Here is an 18,573-nt window from a genome sequence, read left to right as displayed (position 1 = left end):
CCATAAGAATTTAAAAAAGGCCTGTAAAGATCACCTGATCACTAAACTTAATCAGGCAGGAAATTCATCAAAGGAGCTTCATAAAATGCTGAACTCCTTTACCAATCCTTCACCCAGCAGATTACTTCCTCGCAGGAACAGTGTGATACATTAGCTGTGTACCTTGGTGATAAAATCTATTCAATTTACATTTAATTTTCACAAAACACTAATTCGGTGATGTCTTCAATCTCTGAATCTGTACCACTAGAATGCTTGGGTAAAACCCTGACTTATGTTAATCCTATTCAGGTCTCGTAAATGGAAGCCATTGTTGTAAACAAATCTAGGACCCTAGTGTAAATTTTCCCGATTCATGCCCTTATATTGGTATACATTATCCAATCCTTATATAGGCATAGAAATCATTACCATATTTGGCCTGAGCCTTGCAGCCCAAATACTGCATGGCTACTTCCACTAAGTTCCGAGAATCAAAAACGATTTCTTGGAAAAACCCGCCTTCAGCAGCTAGGGACTTTCCCCTGCTTGAATATTGATTTATCCAAGAACTCCTGGAGTTTTCAAAGAATTGAGTCTTTGAGTGACGTTATTAAGTCCAATCAAACGTCAAACTCGGCACCTTCAAGGTATAAATATGCCTACATTTGCCCAGACAAACACACAGTGGTTTGGAGCTGATCGACTAACTTCTTGCCCGACACCCTGCAGCAGCAAGTGCCAAAGGAAGCCGACCCTCCAGCTGACGCACTGAGAGACGCTGTCTTTCTCCTGTCGAGTAATCCAGCTCCAGTGTTTCCAGCTTACCCTTGTGGTTATCTGGGAAATCGAGTCCTGAGAGAGAGATACAAGACCTCCTTCATTCTAAAACCAAGGTACAGAGCTGATTAGACCCTTAGAGAATTCTTGAATAGATTCTTGGCAGAAAAATACTAAACTAAAGCTACTCCTCACTTACCTCTTCCCTTGTACTAGACTTAGGTTAGATACACCGGGGTAGGGGTATTTTAGAAGCACCAGTTGAGTACTTTTAGTCATTATTTTATCACTGTATGTATTTTATACATTTTAAGCAACTTATGGCTTAGAAACCATATCATGCTTTTACAGTACTACTTTATAATACAGTTCGTATTATATGCCTTGTACTTTATAACCAGTATTACTATTGTAGCAGTACATTTCTTATCCTTGAGAAAGAAGACTGTTCAATAAATACTATTTATTGAAAACGCCTGTCTCTCTATTTTCTCAGCACCTCTGGTGAAACGAAGCATGCACGATTGACTGAGTAAAAAAGCTATCTATTGTTTCCGCGACTCTAGAGATTGATCTCTAATTCTTGGGAAACAAAGTTGTCATGTTTATGTGGTTGTCAGAAACGAATCCCTTCTTGTTTATTCGAGAAAGTTTCTAGTGACCTCTGAGCTAGCTGGCACTCACAATTAAGTTTAATATATACGATATAGACCTAGTCGACTTCAGTCCTACGTCTAAACTACAGGATATATTATTCCAATGCGCAGAGCCTATTGGGAATATAGGAACTACACTACATGGCGCCCAACGTTTGGTAAGGCGATAATTTATCGCTAGATACTAGAGTAACTCAGTCGTGCTTTTCACACAGACCCTTTTTTCCCATAAAATTCTTCAATAGACGTCTGGAGTGGGTAAAAGGCTAATATCCGCCAAAACTGAGTAGGACGAAAATCCTGTGTATTAGTTTTTGGTTTATTCAACGTTGAAGGATACAGTGTTCCAAAATATTGTGCACCTAATCATTGCTTCCTTAAAACTTGTTTTGCAAACTTTCATTAAACAATGTTGGTTAATGGCGACAACAACGCAACCGGTAGAGCTGCAGTAAATGCGAACCAACCAGGTTTAGCCATTACAGGGTTTAATGAAAACGACGAGAATGCTGTAATCATCCCGGCAAATATAAGGTAAACCATAACTATAAAACATATAGAAAATGGGGTATCATCAAGAGGTGGTTAAGTTATATTTGTGATAGAGGCACATGAGTATCGGCAGACAGAGGTATTCTATTCATGGATTACTTTTCCACAAGCAAATCCTGTAACACAGGAGTTCCACTACTACAAAGTAGAGGAACCTCCAGCGGAATACGTTCCTTTCGAGGATGTTGAAATTCCACTAACTTACCAAGAGCATCAGCTCTGGTTTAATGGCGCCCTACAACCTCAAAATCACATCACCAGGCCCGGTCCACTAGGTAGACCAGGAGCTACATGGCCGATACTAGCGAGCTCTACACCACATACTGACATAGAAAATATGACAGGTAGAGAACTGTTAATACAGCTGAAACAGTTAATTAAAATACATAGACAATTGGTTCAATATGTCATGCAGACAACCTCTTATAAGGATTCCACAGCACACCCCTCACAGGGGAACACAAACAAAATTACACCAAAGACTATACAATCAGTCATTGGTAAATTACCCGCAAAGAGGGAACAAATTCCGTTCTGGTTAGCTCAAAAGATTACCCAAATAGAGGCAGTATTTCCTGATAGTACGCCTCATGAAAAACACAGAAATCTGACAATCTGTTTACCAATGGGGATTGCACCACATGTGAAAGACTGTGAGACTTGGGGTACAGTCTTTGCTTCAATCTACACAAAAATACATGGTGTACCTTCTATGGCGGTAATACCAGACGTTCTGAGACAGATTCAAAATATGGTCCAGAACCGGCCTTAAATCTAAGTATGAAATTACTGAAAGATTTCAAACAGTTCTCGGCTACACTATTAACTAACATTAGAGGTGAAGCAGCATCAGTGGCAATCCGACAGAAGTTAAAAGATACAGATATAGCAGATCAACCATTTGAGCTTGCTAGAATAATTGAAAAATCTTATGAAGAACTAGGTAGAGATAGTTTGGGTGGAAAACCGTTAAAACCCCAACTAACTGAAAATCCTGAAAAAAGTTTTTATTAAAAATAATCTCACTACTCCTAAAAAGAAGTGGGAAAACACTAAACAGACTCTTCCTAAAGAGAAACGTTCTCAGTCTAGTGGAAGATCCCCCCAACGGTGTCAAGACTTCCAGAACCATAGCCAGCATTAGATCAGTGCCAGCAAAACCTCAACGGTCATTAAAGCAGGGCTCCAAATATCCACGTTGGCGAAGGCAGCATAGAGTCACCACGTTGTTCCTGCGGCGCTGTGTACAGAACCTGAAGAAGCGAGTATCCCAACATGGCCGCCGTAGGGAATTACAAACAGCGAGGAGTGAGCGCTCTAGTCTTCGAGAGCGCGCGAGCAGCTGTGGAGATGAAGCGCACAGCCGCTCTGGAATCTGCGCACTTCAACTGACCTCTTCACCGGAGTCACAGCGCGGCTCTGAGTGAAGTTCTTGTTCTGAGGAAATTCCTGTCAGCGCTTCTGTTTTGGTTGTTCTTATCGCATGCGCAACGTGGGATTCTGGCAAGTGACTTTATTTGAAGAATTCGTAGTATGTATTTAGTTGGTGCCACTTCACGAAATCCAAGTTAGTTATCTCTGGTATCAGAATTGGGGTCAGTACTCCTTCACAGTTCAGTCAGTTAAACAGGACAATATTAGTTTACTCATAGCTAGGTTTTTTAGTCATTTAGTGTCTACCTCAAAGTTCATTCCATTGAGTCGGGACTTACTCCATTCTAATTCCTCAAGAGTGTTGTCAGACCATTCTACAATATTCCTTCGCTTGACTCTTGTGAGGATAAACAGAACATTGCCTGTCATCAATCACCTCCTGGGGGCTTGTGCAGATTATCCTGAGGGTAAGAGACTTCATCTGTTATTTTTCCAATTCAGTCACAGCAATTGTCCAGAGTGTTTTCTTGAGTTCTTTTTCAGAGGTAGTGGGCATAGGAATCAGTGTCGACTCCAGTGTTACTTGAAGCTTCTGACAGATTGAAGTGCCAATCTTTCACTCGAGTCGACATGACTGAGGGATTTGACATGAACTCCTTGGCGGGAATCCTAGAAGGGTTACAGGCCCAACTTACACGTTCCACAGAAGAGAATAGAGTCCTGAGGGATGAGATAAAAAGGTCCCAACAAGAAACTCGTCACGTTCAACAGAAATTAGAGGAACTCTTAGCGGGAACAACTCCTTTACCTAGCTTCGACTCCTCTCAGAACTCTGGTGCAGAAGTGGCCACGCAAGTAATTCATTCAGTGGCACCTATTGTCCCCTTAGCCAACCCAGAACGCTTTAGCGGGGACCCCCATAAGGCCCAGATTTTCCTGACCCAATGTTCTCTACATTTCTTGTGCAGATCAGTAGTGTTCAAAGAGGATCAAGCCAAGGTCGCATTCATGTTGTCTTACTTGAGCGGCGACGCCGCAGCCTGGTCTATGCCGTTGGTCTCTCGAAACGACGCAGCTTTGTACGATTTCGACCGTTTCAAGAAAGAATTTCTACGAATATTCGACAGAAGAACGGCCAATCAAGCCACCGACAACGAACTCCTAGACCTTAAACAAGGCAATCGAGAATTGGTAGCATATATAGCTCAGTTCAACAAACTAATCGTCGAGACAGATTGGCCCGACAGTAAACGTGCGGCGATATTCTATCGTGGCCTCAAAGATGAAATAAAAGATGCATTGGCGCAGATCCCGAAACGTCCTCAGGAAATCTCAGAACTCATTGATTTAGTTCTTCAAATCGAGCATCGATTGTTTGAAAGAAGGTCAGAAAAGAAGCGAGACTACAAGTCGTTTGTGCCACGCCTAGACCGCATGAGACCCGAACCCTCAAAACCTGATACAGGTACCGGAGAGGAACCCATGCAAATAGGTTCCATCAGGGGCCCTCTCTCTCAAGAAGAAAAAGATAAAAGGCGAGCAAATCAGTTGTGTTTGTATTGTGGTACCTCGGGACATTTTGTGAGGGAGTGTCCGAAGAGAAACAAGAGTAACCAGGGGTTAAAAGATCGATCCCACCAGTAACAGGAGTTGCCCTGGTGGGATGTTCCGAACAGTCAACTCATGAACCTCAGCAACTGATCAACACATTGCAGTCAGCGGCTCCCCATCTTACAGTATTTTTTACAGTCAAATTCGGAACCCAGACGTTGGAAGAAGTCTCAGTCATGATTGACTCGGGGGCCACTGGGAACTTCTGTGACCTGAAATATGCGCAAGAAATGGGCATAAAGGCGATCAAGAAGAAGAATCTCGAAGTCGTAAAGGCAGTCGACGGCTCCAATTTGACTTCAGGACCCATAGTAGAAGAAACAGAGACCTTAGAATTGGAAGGGTTGCAGGGTCATCGAGAATTTACTAGATTTAACCTCATAGACGCACCCCAGTTCCAGCTGATTTTAGGGTTACCATGGTTGACCACGCATAACCCGATTATTGATTGGGAGAGGAGAACGGTCAAGATGAACTCGGAATTTTGTCAGAGGAATTGTTTTACTAAGAACTCAGAAGAGTGCGAGGGATCGCCGGCTACGGAGTTGGCCAAGTTGTCGCTCCACATCTGCACTGTTAGCGCAGTGGAAATACCAAAAGAATATCAAGATTTGGCGAGTGTGTTCGACAAAAGGAATGCTGAGAAATTACCCCCACACAGAAGCTATGATTGCAAGATCGAATTGGAAGCCGGTGCCAACCTGCCCTGCAGTCGAGTTTACGCACTCACTGAAAAGGAGAACAACTACCTCAAAGAGTATTTGGATGAGTTTACCAGGATGGGATTCATAAGGCCATCACAGTCTCCAGTTTCGTCTCCGCTTTTCTTCCGGCCAAAAAAAGATGGGACTCTCCGCACGTGTATCGATTACAGAGCATTGAACCAAGTTACAGTGAAAAATCGGTACCCATTGCCACTAATCAATCAACTATTGGATCAAGTCAAAGGAGCAAAGATTTACACCAAGCTTGACCTGCGTGGAGCTTACCATTTGGTGAGAGTGGCCGAGGGTGATGAATGGAAAACAGCCTTTCGGACCAAGTATGGGTTGTTTGAGTATCAAGTGATGCCTTATGGGTTGAGCAATGCCCCAGCAGCATTTCAAAACTTTGTTAATGATGTTCTGAGAGAATTCTTGGACCGAGTGGCTGTCGTCTATATTGATGACATATTGATTTTTTCCGACAACATGGAAGATCATGTCAAGCATGTGCGAGCTATACTCCAGAAGCTTTTGGACAACCACTTGTACGTGAAATTGGAGAAGTGTGCTTTTCATGCCGAGAAGGTAGAGTTTTTGGGATTCATGTTGTCCGCAGCTGGTGTCGAGATGGATAATTCAAAGGTCCGTGCCATTCAGGAGTGGTCATCGCCAGGAAGTGTGAAGGAAATCCAAAGTTTCATTGGTTTTGCCAATTTTTACCGGAGGTTCATTCCTAATTTCTCGTCTAAGGTCACTCCCATCACTCACCTGCTAAAGAAGGGACAAAAATTTGTGTGGACTGCCACGGCAGAACAAGCCTTCCAGGACTTGAAGACGGCCTTCATTAGCGCCCCCATTCTAATGCACCCTGATCCGGAACAAGCCTTTTTCGTCGAAACTGATGCATCAGACTTCGCAACCGGAGGAATTTTGTCACAGAGGAACAAAACGACGGGACAACTGCATCCGGTGGCCTACCGGTCCAGGAAGCTGTCGGACACGGAGCGCAATTACTCCATCGCCGACAAGGAATTACTGGCTGTTCGAGAAGCATTCCAAGATTGGCGACACTACTTACTGGGGGCCAAGCATACTGTCACTGTGTTTACAGACCATCGCAACCTCCAATTCCTAAAGTCTGCTAAAACACTTTCGCCACGTCAATTGAGATGGTCTTTGTACTTCTCGGAATTCGACTTTGTGATCACGTACAAACCAGGTTCGAAAAACGGGAAGGCCGATGCTCTTTCGCGCATGAACCCCACAGCCGAAGAGAAACCTTCAGGCGAAGAACCCATAGTTCCATTGAAACAAATAATCGGAGCCATGCAAATGAAAGAATTCGATGAACAAATTCAGCAAGTCTGCTCAGAAGAGGATCTTCGTAAGTGGGCCGAGGCAGATGGTAAAAGAAACCTTGTCGAAGGACTCCCATATCATGAAGGAAAGCTATATCTTCCAACCAGAAAACTCCAAGAAGAGGCTTTGAGAGGTTGTCACGATGATCGAATGGCAGGCCACAAGGGGGTCAAGAAGACCGAAGAACTGGTCCGGCGACACTTTTGGTGGCCAGATCTGGCAGCCCAAGTAAGACAATATGTTTCGACCTGTGAAATCTGCATCAAAGGAAAGCCCAGTCGTCAGGCCCCGCAAGGGTTATTGCAACCCTTACCTAACGCACCCTACCCCTGGCACACCGTGACATTAGATTTAATAGTGGATCTGCCCTCTAGTCAAGGTAACACAGTGATTTTGGTGGTGGTGGACTCATTTTCCAAAATGGGACATTTCATTCCTTTCAAGACTGTACCCACAGCTTCGCAATTAGTACAGACATTCAACCAACACATCATTCGGGCACACGGAATTCCACAAGTAATCATTTCAGATAGGGGGTCACAGTTCATGTCGAAATTTTGGAAGACCTTTATGCACAACTTAGGCATAGACGCACGTTACTCAACTAGTTATCACCCCGAGACAGACGGTCAGACCGAGAGGTTGAACCAGGAGCTAGAACAATATTTACGCCTCTATCTGTTAGAGCAGGATGTTGAATGGTCCGAATTACTGTGGACTGCAGAATTCGCATACAATAACGCAACTCATGATTCCACAGGGTTCACTCCATTTTACTTGAACACAGGCAGACATCCAGCTATCACATTGGGGAAACAGATTGGGGAGGTCCCTGCCGTGGCTAGAGTAATGGAAGAGCTACAGAGCTCTTACAAAAGAGCTTTGAGCAATTTAACCAAGGCCAAACAATCCTATAAAAAGCAGGCAGACAAAAAGAGAAGACAAGGCCCACAGTTTAAAAAAGGTGACCAGGTGTGGCTATCCACAAAACATTTGAGACTAAAGGGTAATCGGAAGTTTCAGCCTAGATTCGTAGGGCCATTTAAAATTCAGAAGATCATAAATCCTGTAGTGGCGAAGTTACAATTACCAAAGTCATTGAAAATTCATCCGTCCTTCCATGTTTCCCTTCTGAAGAAAAGTCCAGACAAGGTCAGGTTAAAAAACTCTCCACCCGCCATAGTGGTAGAATCAAGTGAAGAATACGAAGTCAGCAGAATCTTAGATTCCAAGGTGGTGAGAAACAAACTGTATTACTTGATAGAGTGGAAGGGGTACGGACCTGAGGAGAGGTCGTGGGAACCAGCAGTCCATGTAAATGCCCCACGACTAGTTGAAGCCTTTCATCAGGCACACCCTAACAAGCCCGCTGTGGAAGGACCATTCTTGAAAGGGGGTACTGTCAAGACTTCCAGAACCATAGCCAGCATTAGATCAGTGCCAGCAAAACCTCAACGGTCATTAAAGCAGGGCTCCAAATATCCACGTTGGCGAAGGCAGCATAGAGTCACCACGTTGTTCCTGCGGCGCTGTGTACAGAACCTGAAGAAGCGAGTATCCCAACATGGCCGCCGTAGGGAATTACAAACAGCGAGGAGTGAGCGCTCTAGTCTTCGAGAGCGCGCGAGCAGCTGTGGAGATGAAGCGCACAGCCGCTCTGGAATCTGCGCACTTCAACTGACCTCTTCACCGGAGTCACAGCGCGGCTCTGAGTGAAGTTCTTGTTCTGAGGAAATTCCTGTCAGCGCTTCTGTTTTGGTTGTTCTTATCGCATGCGCAACGTGGGATTCTGGCAAGTGACTTTATTTGAAGAATTCGTAGTATGTATTTAGTTGGTGCCACTTCACGAAATCCAAGTTAGTTATCTCTGGTATCAGAATTGGGGTCAGTACTCCTTCACAGTTCAGTCAGTTAAACAGGACAATATTAGTTTACTCATAGCTAGGTTTTTTAGTCATTTAGTGTCTACCTCAAAGTTCATTCCATTGAGTCGGGACTTACTCCATTCTAATTCCTCAAGAGTGTTGTCAGACCATTCTACAATATTCCTTCGCTTGACTCTTGTGAGGATAAACAGAACATTGCCTGTCATCAATCACCTCCTGGGGGCTTGTGCAGATTATCCTGAGGGTAAGAGACTTCATCTGTTATTTTTCCAATTCAGTCACAGCAATTGTCCAGAGTGTTTTCTTGAGTTCTTTTTCAGAGGTAGTGGGCATAGGAATCAGTGTCGACTCCAGTGTTACTTGAAGCTTCTGACAAACGGGGAGGTAGGTCTCCCCAACGGGAGCCCTCTGAAAAAAGGTATAACCTTAGAAATAGGGATACTTTAAGAAAACCTGATAGATATCAAGATAATGATGCACATACCTCTCGATCTTTTCAGACTTCCTCACAGAAATCGGAAAGAAGAGGATGGTCAGAACACAAAGAGAAATGCGTCAAGTCCAAAGACAAAGAACACGTTCAACAAAGTAAAAAAGCTAAATTTCCCAAAAAGAAGGTAGCAAGCATTAAGATCAGACATGCCGAGTATCTTGAGGACACAACTCAAGAACGGGGAGTAGGCCCAGACAATGCTAGACAGCGCAGCAGAAGTCACCATAGTTCGCAGGATCGTGATGGTTCCTCTGCAGACAGTGGACTGAATGAATGCATTCAGGTTGAAAATGATGACACCAGGGTTAGTGTACCTCACAAGTTATATGAAGTAACACTCCGGATAGAGGGGGACATAACTAGAAAAATAAGAGCACTCTTTTGGGAGACGCTCTCTAAGGGCTATGACATTCTTCTAGCTGAACGTGACTGGCCACCTGAATTTATGAGGGAGTGCCCACATGGCGAAGAGATAATTATGCCAGCCTTCTCAAATCACATTCCAATTCATAAAAAATACACATATGCCAGAAAATGGGCAGTAGCTCAGGCTCCAGCATTATATAAAAATCATGTGGGATGGGATGAGGATTCTTCTCACCATAAAATCCAGTTAAAAAATCAACCTACTACACAGAGGCAGTATCCAGTTAAACAAGAAGCTAAAAAACAAGTCAGGGAGATTTTAATTCAACTTGAATACCAAGGGGTGATTGAAACATGCACCTCGTCAATGAACAATCCTTTGTTTCGTGTCTCCAAACCAGACAATTCATATCGTCTAGTATTGGATTACAGACACTTAAACTCTTGTTGCAAAACATTTGCAGTACAAAATGCACATAATGAATAACATAGTGCGTAAAAAATATAAAACCACATTAGATATTTCGAATGGGTTTTTCTGTCAAAACATTGCACCTGAAAGCAGGCATTTGACCGCTTTCTCAATTATGGGGACACAGCGACAATGTTGCCGTCTCCCCCAGGGATTCAAGAATATTCCAGGGTTATTTTCAGCCAGAGTAACAGACTTACTACAAACATTCGCTGATGAGGCATTATCTTATGTAGACGACATCTATCTTACAGACGAGGATTTGGACGTGCACTTGAAAAGAGTGAACACCATAATACTTGGGTTCGCATCTGAAGGGTATAAATTCAATTTTAAGAAATCACGAATTGCCCACCTCAACGTCCTATTTTTAGGCTACGAGTTATCAAGTGAAGGCAAAAGCCTGGCAGCTAATTTTCTAGAAAAATATGCGCTGCTCCAACCTCCAAAGACGCTGAAAAACTTACAGTCAATTCTAGGTTTCCTGAATTTTGGAAGAACTTATGTTCTAAATTACGCAGAAAGGGTGAAACCTCTCTACAAATTAATCAAACCTGAATTCAAGCCAACTAATTGGACTCAACAACACACAGAAATTCTGCGTTCAGTCCTAACAGACATGTTAGCAAAAACACAATTACAGACACGCGAAAACGTGCGCAACCTTGTGATCCGAATCATCCCAGGGAGATGCGGATTCATGGACCTAACCTTTAATGAAGGAGAAACGGTACCTATAGCATACAAATCACACTTGTACACACAAGCAGAAATGAAATTCACTTCTACTAAGAAAATTCTGACAGCGGTTCAAACTGCAGTAGCAAAAGAGAGAGCCCTCGCACAGGGAAATCACATAATGATTGTTACACCTGTACCTGCCTTAGAAGCAGTAACAAAAGAAAGCATTCCCAATGCAAAAGCTTTACATCCAAAAGGGATACAATGAGTTAACTCTCTTGCTGCAACAGACGTTGAATACGTGTTTGACCCATACTTGAAAACACAAGAATTTCTCCAATACGAACATGAATGTCCTCTGCTGACGAGATTCTGCCTCTAGAACATTACGGATGTATAATCTATACAGACGGATCAGCACAGCCAGCAATTGGGGGTAAACAAGCCTATAGTGCTGCTTGCGCGATTGTTAAAGGTCGCTGGCGCGAACGTAAATTCAGACCTATGGTCACTAAAACTCAATCACTCTGAGACTGTACAGCTCAGCGAGCTGAACTACAGGCTTTCAAGATGGCGCTTGAGAATACCGATCGCGAAGTCACCACACTCATAGTGTGCGATTCCTATTACTGCGTACAATCTTACAATGAATACTTGCAGAACTGGGTTCAGAATGGCTTCAAAGACTCTAAAGGTGGCACAATTAAGCATAAAATGCTTTGGGAACAAGTAGTTCTTTTACAGAAAGAACTACAAAAGACTCACGTGATACATACACTGAGTCGGTTCGGTTCAAAATCTTTATTCGATTCATACAATGAATCATAAAAGTACAAAGTTAAAAAGCATGATACACAATTAAAATGAACCACTATAATTATACATTTAGAAAAGGAGATTAAAAAATTATTTTTAAATAACCATTTGTCATTTGTCAGGATATAAGAGAACAATTGATAGTGGGACCCACATTTGTCCCCCGATATATATTAGCAAGTAATTTTACACACAATGATAATTGTAAATTGGGAGGCCATCATACAGCATATATACAAATTCCCATGGCAGAATACAGGTCTATGGCTAAATTATCCGTAGCGTTTCCTAATCTGAAATGATACTCTTATGAAGTTTAACATGGCACAACAAACTTCAACAGAAGATAGCGATAACAGATAGTCGTAACCTTCTTTATAAGTACATGGCTGCCGCCCTTTCAGGATGGGTTTAATGAATCTAATCCTTGGCTCCTGATAAAGAGAACAGAAGAGGACAAGATGTATGGTACTTTGGTTAACTCTGTTATTGCAAGGGCAAGGGGGCAGCCTCTCACACCAGCCCCCTTGTTTGGGAAAAGCAAACAGAAAATGAAGGATATCTAGCCTAAACCTTGTGAGATAAAACCGCCATTGCGTATTAGTTATAAAAGTTAGATAGAACTGGTGCTGAAGCTTGACATAAACAGTTACTTCACCCAAACATGGTGTGTTTAAAGATTTCCAATAACTTGCTTTTATTTGGGCTTTTATGTTCCCCTGAATTTTTTCAGGGTTATTATAAAGATGACCCAGACCTATCTTGTGCAACATATTACTGACATATGACAACCAAGGGATCTGCTTTGCATTATCTAGGGTCATACAGTCTTGAAGAATTTCTTTGGTGAGCTGCAGCTCTTCGGATAACCATATTTTACCCACAATAATAGGGGTTACAGACGAACAATATCAGTCACATTGGTCATTCCCATTTCACTGAGGCAGAAAATATTGACGAGTCGGATGGGATCGATAAAACCCGCTTTAGGAATTTATTTTCCATCACCTGTATTACAGCGGGGTTTTCAGTCCCCCATACCCCTGCCCCATAAGTGGCCACAGATAAACATTTTGATATATAGAGGGTTTTGAGGTGCGCAACGGGTTTTTGGCCCAACTTACTACAAAAACGGAAGAGGCCCTCTATGGACCGACGATGGGAACATCGTTCAACACCACCAAAAGGCAGCTCAAAAACATTTTATGAAAAGTTTCCGTACTTCTCAGGGTTTAATGTTACAAGACAGGAATGAAAATAATGTTGACCAACACTAAACACATTTATTCTGCAAACTTTTATGCTCAGCTGTATACGTTAGGTTTTGACTTTTGGAAAGATAACATTGATACAAAAACTGTCTGGGGCACGAAAGACTGGGAGGTGCAAGGTTTAAAAGCCTTATTCAGAGCCTGCATTATACCAGAACAAATAATGTTTTAAAAGGCCACTGTTCAACAAACTTCTTGTCTTGGCCGGCTAAGATAAAAGATTTAAATAAACCGTCTATACCTAAAGCCACATCTGAGAGTAATGATACTGCAGAAAAGGAGGTAGACGTACCATATATTTTAACACACAACATAAGAAATCTTGATTGGAGAAAATGGTTAATCTGGCCCACAGACACTAATAACTGTCATGATAGATTCCTGAACAAAACACAGGGGTTAAAACTGAACAGGCCAGATCAAAGACATTCCCAGAGACAACATCCAGGGATAGTAACAACATACAGTGTAGGAAAACTATGCCTTGAGTGGCTACAGACATCCATACTTCCAGAAATCAAGCAACACTTATCTTTACTAAAAGAAGGCATTGATTTGCGAGATTTCTTAATGGGGCCTCGCAAACCACGTCAAAAACGTTTCATATATGCCGGTATATACGCTGCGTACAACGAAGCTTGGAAAATAACGCAAATTGAAACTGCAGAAAGAGTACGAGAAATTGATCGTATTAATTTAGAGAAAGCACTCTCTGTAGTGGACAATTGGTTAACGACTCTGTTCTCCAGAATATATTCGTTGGACAGCATTGTATCCTCTTCAATTGACATAATGGAACAGGACTTGCTAATGTTACAACATGGCCAGTCTCAATTACGTTCTATAATGCAGTTAGGCTGGACATTGCAAAATCTTCGTTCAGGCTACGTGCCATAGGGTCTAATCAACACAACATCATTGTTTGCTGTATTTAACCTTACAGATAAACAAATCTCTTTGGCACAAAGAGGAGCAGACTATACGGTGCTGAGCATTGAAAAACTGGAAAGATTACCATTGACAGTTTCTGAGAAGCCTGTCATTGAATGGATAATTCATGGCACCATCATGATACCAGTGACGATTTTCCAATTCCAGTATTGTCTACAGCATATACCAGCGGACCTGGATGAAAGGTTGGGTAAAGAATACATTAAGTCGACCTGGAATTTACCTTACTCACACTAATGTTGGAATAAGGGAAAAGAGGTATTCCTTAGTGGTGAAAATTGTAAAAACTCACTAAGTGGTAAGCTTTTGTGCCAAGGTATTAATTTACATGGAACCTGCGAAGGTTCTGCAAATAACCTCTCTTGCCACTTGCACGGTACACACTCCACAGTGATAGAACCCATTTTCAGGCAGCTATCCAATGGCAGCTACATTATGCTCAATGACCACAGCTGCTGTGGCATGTTGCCAGGAAAACTTTATCTCGTTAGTGTGTCATCCAGGGTCACTTGTTGTATGCAAGTATTGTATCCAAAAAGCAAGACAGAGAGTGGGACGGCATTATGGCCTTCATTGAATATCTCTTCTATACAAATTGATACTTTAAGCAGAATAAAAGCCATTCTTTTGCAAAAGACTGTGCCACTGACCTCGTCTAGAGAAACGTATGATCTGCAAGTTGCGAGGACATCTGCAGAGATACATGCATTATTATCAACAAACTGCCCAGTACATTTCGCAGGAATGTTAAGTCAAATCTTAAACATGTCTGATACCAGTGGCATCGCACATGTATTTAAGGCGATTTTTTCGGGACTGTTAGCACCATTTGAAACAATCCTCAGCATTTTTCCAAATTTCGTGCACTTTGTGTTCGGCGGTCTGCCTCTCATCTTGGGACTCGTAGCAGGAATTCTATTTTTATTCCTTCTGCTCTGATATGGCAAGTCCGGTAACTGACGATACCCAGACTACCATGGAAGGGACCCTCCTTTCCATGAGGTATCCTGAGAGAATTACACAGATTCTTGGCTTGGCTCGTTTAAGAGATCTGAACACAACCTGGTTTCTTTCATTCAGACCAATCTGGCAAGATTGCATCTTACCTGTTCTACGATGCCTGCTTTGCGGAGAAGAATGCATGTTGGACATTTGTCTTACACTTCCATCAGTCCTGCCATGCTCCCCTCACCTCCCCCTCCTGCTGGTATCGTATGCGTGACTGGTATTGTGCAGCGCTCGAGAACGGTGCTCATTTGGACTCCTGGCACTTTAATTTTAATTGATTCTGTGCAGCGCTCGTGTCCTGTGCTCATTTGTACTCCAGGCACTATTCTTATAATTGACTCTGTGCAGCGCTCGTGACCTGTGCGCTTTAGTGCCTCTGCAAGTGCTTTAATTAATTGTTTCGCGCAGCGCTCAATAACGCTACTTGCCTCGCATTTGTTTCTGCTAGCGCTTTTATTGTTGTGCACCTCGAGATTGTTGTCGGAGCTTTGCTGATCTGTTTGTTTACTGTACAGCCATTTTGTTAGGACCCCTTGCAGACCCTCCCTGCACCTAGATCCCGCCTCCCAGCTGACCCTCCCACCCACAGAGATAGAGCCTGTGCTTGCCCTCGTGTACAGCTGTGACCGTCCTGCTCCTCACAGAAGCGGCCGCTCCCCTCACCTCCCCCTCCTGCTGATATCGTATGCGTGACTGGTATTGTGCAGCGCTCGAGAACGGTGCTCATTTGGACTCCTGGCACTTTAATTTTAATTGATTCTGTGCAGCGCTCGTGTCCTGTGCTCATTTGTACTCCAGGCACTATTCTTATAATTGACTCTGTGCAGCGCTCGTGACCTGTGCGCTTTAGTGCCTCTGCAAGTGCTTTAATTAATTATTTCGCGCAGCGCTCATTAACGCTACTTGCCTCGCATTTGATTCTGCTAGCGCTTTTATTGTTGTGCACCTCGAGATTGTTGTCGGAGCTTTGCTGATCTGTTTGTTTACTGTGCAGCCATTTTGTTAGGACCCCTTTTAGACCCTCCCTGCACCTAGATCCCGCCTCCCAGCTGACCCTCCCACGCTCCGCCCCCCTCCACTCTCCATTTATGTCAGATGTCCCAACGCGCAGAGTTCACGCGCTACGGCCGCGCCGAAGGTGCGCCAAAGGTAAGCCCGTCTACGCCCGTCCGCGCCTGGACCGCGCCCAGCACCAGACCCCCTGGTTCCCGCAATGCCCAGCCCACTCGCATTACTTACGATGCCACCACCCTCCTAGCCCTGAACCCCGGCCGTTCCCCCAACTGCGTCCAAGCCGCTCCTGGACACACCCATGGACCCTTCTCATGCAACTCCTGCAAGTTCGACGGCACCATAACCAACTCCTCATCCACCAACACCAAACAGAGACCTGACACCAACCACCTAAAATGCATCCTGCTCAACACCCGCTCGGTCCACAGACACGCCATCGACCTCTGGAATCTACTAGACACCATCTCTCCGGACGTCGCCTTCCTAACAGAAACATGGATGAATGCCTCTTCAGCCCCAGACATCACCATTGCCATCCCGGAAGGATACAAGATCATCCGTAGAGACCGCATCAAGCAAACAGGAGGAGGCATCGCTATCGTCCATAAGAACTCCATCCGCATCTCAACCAGCTCAGACGTCAACCTTGCCAGCGCCGAACACCTCCACTTCCAGATTCACACCGACCCCAAGACCACACTCAGAGGCATCCTCCTCTACCGGCCCCCAGGTCCCCGTGCACAATTCAGTGACGACATCACTGACTTTATTACCCCACACGCCCTCCCCTCCGAGGACTACATTCTATTGGGAGACCTCAATTTTCACCTGGATAAGAGCAATGACAGCAGCGCCACCACCCTTCTGGACAATATCGCCAACCTCGGACTCAAACAACTTGTCACTACCCCCACCCACATTGCAGGTCACACACTCGACCCTATCTTCACCTCCAGCAAACATGTCTCGTTCAGTCACACCACAGCTCTCCATTGGACGGACCACAGATGCGTTCACTTTATCTACAATAAGACCACAATCCACAACCTTCCTCAATCCACCCTGCGAAGAAATTGGAACAAAATCACCATCGACCACATCTCCTCATCGCTTCTTCTAAACCCCCCCGCCCACTCCTCAAACCCCGACCAAGCAGCCATTAACCTCACCCAATGGCTATCCAACAGCGCCGACATCCTAGCACCGTTGAAAAAACGTCAAATCAAACTAGGCATCAAAACCGCCTCCTGGTTCAATGATGATCTTAAGAAATCGAAGAAACTCTGTCGCTCCCTCGAGAAGGCCTGGAAAAAAGACCCAAACACCAGCACCAGGGACGCCTTCAAAAACGCCACCCGCATACACCACCAACTAATCCGGTCTGCCAAGAAAGCCGCATTCAAAGACCGACTAGACAACAACGCCCACAACAGCAAGGAATTATTCAACATCGTGAAAGAATTTACCAACCCATCAGCCAACTCCAACAACATCACCCCCTCCCAAGCCCTCTGCTACTCCCTAGCTACCTTCTTCCACAACAAAATCGCAGACATCCACAACAGCTTCGACAACCGACCCGGAGACCAACCCACCCAACCTTCTGCAGGACCTTCACCCCCCTTGAACACCCTTAACGACTGGAACCCAATCTCCACTGAGGATACCATCCGCCTGATGAACTCCATCCACTCAGGATCCCCAACTGACCCATGCCCTCACCACATCTTCAACAAAGCAGACTCCATCATAGCACCACACCTCCGAGATGTCATCAACTGCTCCCTCAATTCCGCCACCTTCCCGGAAAGCTGGAAACACGCAGAACTCAGCGCCCTTCTGAAAAAACCCACAGCTGACCCCACCGAACTCAAAAACTACCGCCCCATCTCGCTTCTTCCATTCGCGGCCAAAGTCATCGAGAAAGCTGTCAACAACCAGCTTGCCACCTTCATCGAAACCAACAAATCCCTCGACTCCTCACAGCCCGGCTTCCGAGCCAAACACAGCACTGAGACCGCACTTATCGCAGCAATTGACGACATTCGAACTCTACTGGACAATGGAGACACAGTCGCCCTCCTCCTCCTCGACCTCTCCGCTGCCTTCGACACAGTCTGCCATAGCACCCTTCTACAGCGCCTCAGAAACGTCGGAATCCAAGGAAAAGCACTGGAATGGATCACCTCGTTCCTTACCGGAAGAACCCAGAGAGTCCGCCTCCCACCATTCATGTCAAAGGCCTCTGAAGTCATCGGCGGTGTACCACAAGGATCTTCACTCAGCCCCACCCTCTTCAACGTATACATGAGCCCCCTTGCGACCATCGCTCGCCAACACAATCTCAACATCATCTCCTACGCTGACGACACTCAACTGATCCTCTCTCTCACCAAAGACCCTAACACCGCCAAAACCAACTTACACGAAGGAATGAAAGAAGTAGCCGAGTGGATGAAGCACAGCCGTCTGAAATTGAACTCAGACAAAACAGAAGTCCTCATCTTAGGCACCTCCCCCTCCGCCTGGGATGACTCTTGGTGGCCAGAGGCCCTTGGAAAAGAACCCATCCCGACGGACCACGCACGGAACCTGGGCGT

The 18,573-nt window shown here is 44.5% G+C and overlaps 1 long non-coding RNA gene across 1 annotated transcript in view; it reads right to left on the bottom strand.

Moving 5' to 3' along the window:
* LOC147729430 (uncharacterized) overlaps nucleotides 1-18,573 on the bottom strand; it is a 209,229-nt gene that overhangs the window by 71,065 nt on the left and 119,591 nt on the right. The gene's annotated exons all lie outside the window — the stretch shown is intronic.

The sequence above is a fragment of the Lissotriton vulgaris genome, chromosome 2_2 (genome assembly GCF_964263255.1).
Source record: "Lissotriton vulgaris chromosome 2_2, aLisVul1.2, whole genome shotgun sequence".
NCBI classification, from domain to species: Eukaryota; Metazoa; Chordata; class Amphibia; order Caudata; family Salamandridae; genus Lissotriton; species Lissotriton vulgaris.
This window is presented reverse-complemented; position numbering and strand designations above follow the sequence as displayed.